At 30.7% G+C, this 8,348-nt stretch overlaps 1 long non-coding RNA gene across 1 annotated transcript; it reads right to left on the bottom strand.

Annotated features, from left to right (window-relative positions):
* Positions 1 to 1,900: 1,900 nt before the first annotated feature.
* On the bottom strand, positions 1,901 to 3,531 carry LOC130958103 (uncharacterized). Its single transcript, XR_009077327.1, has 3 exons — positions 3,445 to 3,531; positions 2,741 to 2,825; positions 1,901 to 2,156 (listed from the first exon to the last, which is right to left on the bottom strand). It is a non-coding gene; the product is annotated as an uncharacterized LOC130958103 (long non-coding RNA).
* Positions 3,532 to 8,348: the final 4,817 nt, after the last annotated feature.

The raw sequence follows: 8,348 nt of genomic DNA, 5'->3' as shown, positions 1-8,348 counted from the left end.
AGCATTAACCTCGGTCATCAGTTTCAAGAATCGCTCTTGCAGCTGTGCCGGAGTCTTTCCAGGGAGGCGAGCAGCCACGGTTTTCCAGTGATTGTGTATAGCATCCTGGAAACAATTGGCGATAACCGACTCAAAGGCTTTGTTCTCCTCCCAAGTCCAGACCTGAGGTTGTTGATGACCACCCACTGCGGCAATCATCTCTAACGGTGGTTGATAACCCCAAGTGTCATTGAAAAACTGCTCTGTCATCTTGCTTATATCCGTCTGCGACTTGGGTTGATGCTGAGACTGAAGCGGAGATTCTAGCTGAGGCAGAGGCAGAGGCAGAGACTGGGAGGTAGGCTGAGGTGGAGATTCTAGCTGAGGCAGAGGCAGAGGCAGAGGCAGAGACTGACAGTAAGGCTGAGGCGGAGATTCTAGCCCACGTGGTTGATTAACACCGACTTCAATAGCACATTGCTCTTCAAAGTTCGTTGTATGCGGCTGGAGCTGAGGCTGAGAATGCTTGGTAGCTTCCATCTCCTCCCAGTTCTCTTTCGTATCCATCATGAAAAAAGCTTCCAGTTCCTCTTTCATCTTTTCTGGGTTATACTCCATATCCATGTTTGAAAGAGTGTTATCCCAAGAATGCAGCTGTTGATTGTCGTCCAAGCCCGAGGCAAACAGATCTTCCATCATCTTCATCTCCTTGGTATCCATCATTAAAAGAGCATTTAGCTCCTCTTCAATTATTGCTGCGTCATCTATTTCCTCTGCAATCATTCCTGCGTTCTGTAAGTCTTCTTCCCTTCTTCTTCTTAGTTTCTTTGTTCTTCTTCTTGGTTCTTCTTCTTCTTGGTTTCTTGGAGAGTTTCTTTCGTTTGGTTTAATCCTTTAATAACACATTTATAGAATCCTCATTTTAGATTAGAGTTGTTTAGATTAAATTAAATTAAGGGAACTTCCACAAGGATTACATTTAATATAAGCTTCACTTTTTTCTCTTCACATTTAACATAAGCTTCACTTCTTAAATTAAAGTGGTTTAGATTACATTAAATTGTGGATAAAATCCAGACAAATTTCATCTTCAAAATTTTATTTTAGAATCTTTTAATTTTTGTATAATGTAAATTTGGAAACTTTTAACTAAATAAAGAAAGTATTCTAATAGAATGTGGAGCTTCTTTCCTAGCTTGATGAGGTGAAGTTAATAGCAACAACTCTTCAAACTCGAAAGAGATGAAAGCCAATGAAGAAGCGTATGAGTTGAAAGCAAAGAAGGCTTACAGGCAGAGGCAGGGACTTAGGTTGAGGCCAGAAATGGCTTGATGAAGCGTTCCATTCTTGAGCTAAGAATTTAAAGAATGATGATAATGTGGGATTTATTGTCTTTGGTAGTTATTTTTTAGTTCTTGATCTAATTATGAAACAAACTCTTCTTCGACTGCCTGCCTTCTAATCAAAAATTGATTTAAATTTGTTTTGTAAAAGATATATTTCTTAATGTAAAACGAAAATTTAAAGTCAAGATTTTATTAGAAAAATCACATTATTAACTAATTTTGTTAAGTTTAAATAAGTAAATAAAGTGAGAAAATAAATAAATCTTAAAATAATTTAATTTTTATGCACATGTTTTTATATTCAATTAGGATTTGTTACTAAAAAAAATCACTCATTCAGTAAATCTTGAAAAGTATAGCTAAAAATGAAAAAAAAAGCCTTTATCAAAGGCTACGTTTTCTTGTTTTGGAGACGCTTTAGTGGAAAATGCCTATTCAGACATTGCCAATATTCTCAGAGGCTATGCTTCTTAAATTCATATATATAATTCTGTATTTTTAATTAAATTAATCAAATATTGTATAATAAAAATAAATGAATAATACAGAATGCGCGTTACAAACAAGCTCTTCTGGGTAACTCTCCTCCCCCCTCCCCCCCTCCTACTGTGTTTGGACTAGAACTTTACAAAGACAATTTAATAGAGGTTTTGCGAGCAAATAGCCATTTGATCAGTTGAGGGACCGAGTCCATGGCTGAGACAAATCCTCCGGTAACAAGGTCAGGAGTCGCGCGAATTGGTTTTGGTGCAATGATTGCAGTGCCAATGTATTTCTTCTAGTCTTCAGTCTTCTCAATCAGTGACCAATCAGCATCGAGGAAGGGCATTTCTGAAAAAATAATACATAACAAGTTCATAAAAGTTCAAATATCAAAATTTATGACTGAAGAAGAAAAATAATAATCACTCATGCAAGAAAAAGATAACAAAACTTAACAATTAACAATGTTTATATTACATTGATACATGAGATAGAGTTTCACATTTAACCAATTCAGACAATTCTGAAGCAAGCAGATAATCTTATATTAGTAATTTTTTTTTTGAAAAATTGAAGCTGTTAATCCTTGTGTACATGTTTTGTAGGAATTTATCAAAAACAACCACGCGCCTTCTTATGATGAGAAACACCTGTAAGTGGTAAAAAGAAAACAATATCAGGTTTAGCATGAGTCAGATCATCAAGGAAATTGAGCTTCTTCTTATCTTGATAATTAATATAATCTGCTTTTGTTAAGTTATGCTTAGCCAATTGGCTCATCATCCTCAAAACAATTATCCTATTGAAGCAGTCATCACTCATCAGCATATAACAAGAAATAATATCAAACAATAAAAAATAACTCATTTAATTGAGAAGTCATAGAGTGCAAAAAAAAAAAAAAACAAAGTCAAAGTGCATCCAAATCCAACCTTTTTTTTTTATCAAGGATCATTTCAAGATATGATTTGGTGATCCAAGGTCCATTGATACCAAGCCTCATTGCTTCAGTTCAGTCTGCAGAAAATTATTTTTTCCCCACTTTTGGATAAGTAACTCAGCATATTATTAATAAAAAAAATGCATAATTGGAGTAGGCAGCAAGGATATACATAGAAATCCCTAGCCAAACAAGGTTTTTAATATAAAGTGAAGGTAAGAAAAGATACAACAATGAAAATGAGAATAACACAAGATCACAACGAGCTAGTTAGTATCACAATTGACACTAGGCCCAAGTTGTAAGACTAATTGTTTCCACAGAAGTGGCACACATCCGAGTGAATGCAGCTGACAGGATAATTTTACAAGTGATGGGGTGAAAACTTCAACAAAATACTTAGGAGAAAACAACAAGACTTTATGATCACTGATAAACCTGAACCGAACTTGCTCTTCAAAATCTCCTGAAAAAGTAGCACATACAAGATAAAATCCCAAGGACCATTTATCAAACAGTGGAATAGAACTCATTCGAATTTCAGGGGGAAATTACATGAGAAAGCTGCCAGGAAATTGAATAAGTAAACAGCTCTGGTATGCATTGCTTAATCACGTCTCTGATAAAACTTGTGTTCAAGATCAATCATTGAGTTAAAATTGTACTGTCATAATAGAAAGACATATACTTAAGTACCTGGTGATCAATATGAGCCCCTAAAGGACAAATTCGATAGGAAGATGCCACAATTCGAACTTCCTCTTTCGTAACCCCTGCCATGTTGAAACTCTCTGTCTCACTTCAGCTAAGAATGATTATCTAGTGAGTGCACGATGGTGAGCGACGAGGCGACGATGTGAGCTACGATGATGAGCCAAGGAGGCTTGCGACGATTGGGAGCAGCGACGGTGAGCGCGCGAGACGACGATTGTGAGCTGCGACGATGAGCTCACGAGACGGAGATGGTGAGTGGCGGCGACGGCGAGAGACGAAGGAAGGTGAAGAAGAAAACCTCTGTGAATTCGAATGGCGGGTAAGTTCAGTAACTTGAAAACTTGCCTTGAAAAATTTTCATTAAGCGTATACTAAGCATAGGAAACACTTTTGAAAAACGTTTTTTAGTAAGAAAAGTATATTCATATGTATTAAAAAAAAGTTTATTTTTAGGATTTTTTTAAATAATTTCAACTTTTTTTTTCCTCATCCAATATGATATTTTTGAAAAAGTATTTTGAAGAGGTTAGGCAAAATCTATATAAATTATAGAGTTTGCCGGTGAATGTGGCGAACTTGTCTAAAATACAAAAAAAAAACGTATTTAAGAAATTAAAGTTAAAAAATTAGGTAAAGAAAACTAATTATTTTTTTATTTTATTTTTGAAAAATGTTCTCTTTTTTTATAAGTGATCTTTTTAATATTCAAAAAGATATTTTTTAAGTGATATCATAACTATATTTTTTATTTTACTATAAAAAAGTAATATAGAAAAAACATAACCTATTTTATAAACAGATTAGGCTTTTTAAATATAATCTGAATTGCTAAATGGGTGATTTCCTTGTAATATTATAAAAGTTATAAAGTATTTTTTTTATAAAATAATAGATATGAAAATTAAAAAAAAATTAAAAAGTAGAAATAACAATGACAAAAAATTCGTTAAACAAAATAGTTAAAAAAATTAAAATATAAAAGAACAATAAAAAGTCATTAAACAAACTGGTTAGCTCATAAAACAATATCTTATCATATGGTTTTAAGTTAATAGAGCTTATATTATTTGATATCTATTTAATCTCAAATAATATCCATTGCTTTAGTATATTATACGTGCGTAAAAATTAAAAAAAAAAAGACTTGCGTGTAATTATTTTTATGTAAAATTAATAATTAAAAATTATTAAATAATTATAATATAAAAAAAATTTACTTAGCAATTCATATAAAAATAATTATATATAAGTTTTTACTGATAAAAAAACTTTTATTAGTGATGAAAATTAATATTAAATTATGTTAAAAAAACTTTTATTAGTGATGAAAATTAATATTAAATTATTTTATCGTTCTTTGTTTTCTGTTCTAAAAATCAATAGATGCTATGTCATGGATAAATATATTTATATGATTTTGAAATAATCTCTTAAAAATTGAAAAGTGAGATTTTTCTAAAAAATTAAAAATATACAAAATATTATGTAAAATAACTTATAAATAAATGTATTTAACATATTAGTATTATTTGTTATTATAACAAGAAGGTATAATATATAGAAAAGTAAAAAAATATATATTTATGGAAAATGGAATCTTCCTTTAATTTCCCATTTGTTTTGCATCCCACTTAGTAGGAAAATGCTTGATGGTTATTATTGTCTTTGTTGTTCAATTTATTATGCTGTAAACTCTATATATTGTAGTTTTGGCAGTTGTTCAATTTATTATGTTAAAATAAAGAGTGCACAAAATTGCATTTGCAGTCTCATATCCAATGTGCTGCATTTGTGCATGTGTGAAACTTTGTAGTAATTTTAGTTATGAAGCAAATAATAACCTCAAAATTCATTGAAGTTATAGAACTAGAATTATATACACAGACATTATAACTCATGTGAAAGCCCGCTGAGCTCGGAACCATTATCTTCCTGTGAATCAGTGCTATTATGGATTTTCATTCTTAGCATAATGGTACCAACGCACTACTATAGAGAGCTTGAATTCATTTCATTTTTACTTCAGAAATTCCTTGTTCTCTCTAATTCTTTCTAGAATTTCTTTTCAAGTTTAGTTCCATGTGTTTGTTCCTAGCTTCAGGATTAATCTTTTGTACAAGATACTTCTTAAGAAACACCTTCTTAGAAAACAGGAATCTTCTGAGGCAATAATTATTATATTTACTCATGAAATCTTATGAATGCATAGATAGTATCTCACATAAAATTGTGTAAGTATTTTCTTTCTTCTGTTTTGGAAAAGAAGTACTTTGCATATCATTTTCAAGTCATGAGTTAAAAATCTGGTAAAATTACAATTCATAATATAATTAGTTATAGACCTAAATTGGCAAAACCTCCTCAATATGAATAGTTGCTTGAGAAAACAATTGCCATAACAATACATAAAACAGTGACAGTAATCGAATAACAGAAACCAAAAAAATAAAAATAGAGACAAGACACCAAAATTTTAACGTGGAAAACCCTCTCAAGACACCAAAAAAATAAACATTTCAAGATATAAAGTGTCTGTCATCACAAAAATGGAAAAACCAAAAAGTTGATAGGAATAAAATTGTTGCTGAGGGCATCACTGCAACTTCTCCTTCCAATGACTATTTCATGTTTCAAATGTGGAAAGCATATTCTTTGAATGTTGACCGCATTAGCCACATTCCTTCATCACCTTGGGAAATCCGTTTGATAACGTTTCCAAATCCAGAAACGAAGAAATTGTTATTATTACAGAACCTTTTCTCTTGGTATTAGAATAGCTTACTACTATAGGCATCTAATACTATTATTTTTATCCAATGATTCAATTTATGGCAAAAAAGATTACACAACAATATAACTTGATCCTTTTATTTTGAAAGCTTACACAATTCATGCTGGTTCCTTTTACGATCCTACATGAATTTTCCAACACAAAAGCTTCTCTAAGGCATTTGGATGTCATCTCTACTAAATGAACACAACAATAAACTTATAACGCACATGAGAATAAACTACCGATGTACACATTTGATATAGGAAAAATAATATTGTATCACACAATATCATACCTCCTAATCACCATGGTTTTCATTGATTGCTTCTTCTTTTTCAGTTTCTGGTAGCCTGGAAGATCCTCTGAGTTATGTTTTATGTGCTGCCGCCACTTTGCTTTAATTTATAATATACTATATTTAAGTGTGCGTCATGCATAAAAAAAATATTTGAATAAAAATGAGAGCACTTTTTTTATTAAAAAAATAAAATGGTTTAATTTCAAGCGTATACTAGGCATGCGGAAAATACAGAGACATTGTTTTGTCATGAAGTGCATATAAATCAAGGTAATCATAAACTTGCATTCCACCTTAAGAATGATGGTACAATAAACATGTTCAAAATTGAACTACAACCAAGATATCTTTCCTCTAACTAACTAACAAACTGACATATTAAACTATTCTTCCACCTTAGCCCATAAATAAAAAAGTCTCGCGGCCCACAAATGCAACCCAACAGAATATATAAATTCAATTGCAATTTTAGGGCTTTATTATCTTATCTTATCTTTATTTACTTTTATCTTTCATAGGCTCTCTATATATACTAGAATGAGACCCGCGCGATGCGCGGGACGGTAAATTAATGATAGTATATAATAAATATTAAAAATTGTTATGTTTTATATAAATAAATTAAATATGTGTAAATTGAAGTTAAGTTTAAAAGGTGTTTTATTTTAAATAATTTGTAGTACAAAAGATTTGAATGTTGGAGTTGTACAAAGTGACATTTTTATTTGGTGGTTTAATTTTTGCATTTGTTTTAGTTGATGGACTTAGTCATCTTATGTGGCGCTTGTCTTCCTTTTTTTTGTTGGTTGTTAGAGTTTGTGCTTTCTTCTTTTTGTCGTAGGTTCTTGCGAAGATATGTTCTTTATGAATTGTTGAGTTTGATGCACTTTTTATTGTGTTATTTGGTTTCATCTTTGTATGTATGTTCTTTTTTCAAAGATGTGTCTTGAATTTGTATAGTTTTCTTTCTCCTTAATCTCTTGATGGGGTGGTACTCCAATGTCATTATTTTTCTGAAATGTCATTAGATTTGAAGCAGTTGTGCCCAATAAATTTTTTGCGTCGCCATCAAATAGTACAAAAGTTATTGTAACACTTTGATCTAAAACCTTTAATTGAATTCTGAACCTAAAATAAGTATTGGGCTAGCAATTAATAATTTGATAGATGAGATTATGAAAAGTATATAGAATTACCTTATTGTTGGATATTGTGGTGTTTGATTACGTGTGCTACAAATGTAGTTGTTTCCTTTTTTTTATATGCTTTCTTTTGACACTTTTTACATTTAACATAATTTCATCTTAATTTGTCATCAATTTCGTTTATAGTTGCTAAAATTGTGAAAATCTTTTCCTATTCCAATATTTAATTTATGTTATCATTAGGTATATGGTATTTGAGTAAGTATGAATGTATGATACATGTTGTGATTTTTTTTGTCATACCTGATCATCAGATTCTCATTGCATGGTCATTAGATCTTGGATAGTTATTTGATTTCTAATCGTTCTGCTCTGAAAGAATGATGCTCTATTCAAAAATAAATTTTTTGTGCTAAATTTGATGTTATGTGAAGGAATAGTGATAAGAGACTTATATATGTAGTTTAAATGGTATGAAATTTAAATACTTATAACGTAAAATTTATTATGATTAATAATATTATTATGACATTTGTAATGTGGATGTTTATTACCTTTAGTGAGTTATTTATAAAAATTAATAAATTAATTGTTGCGGTTATAAATTTATTGTATTGTTTATAACGGTAAGATATAATAAATATAGGAATATGAATTCAATGTATTTGGA

This window comes from Arachis stenosperma, chromosome 2 (assembly GCF_014773155.1).
Source record: "Arachis stenosperma cultivar V10309 chromosome 2, arast.V10309.gnm1.PFL2, whole genome shotgun sequence".
NCBI classification, from domain to species: Eukaryota; Viridiplantae; Streptophyta; class Magnoliopsida; order Fabales; family Fabaceae; genus Arachis; species Arachis stenosperma.
This window is presented reverse-complemented; position numbering and strand designations above follow the sequence as displayed.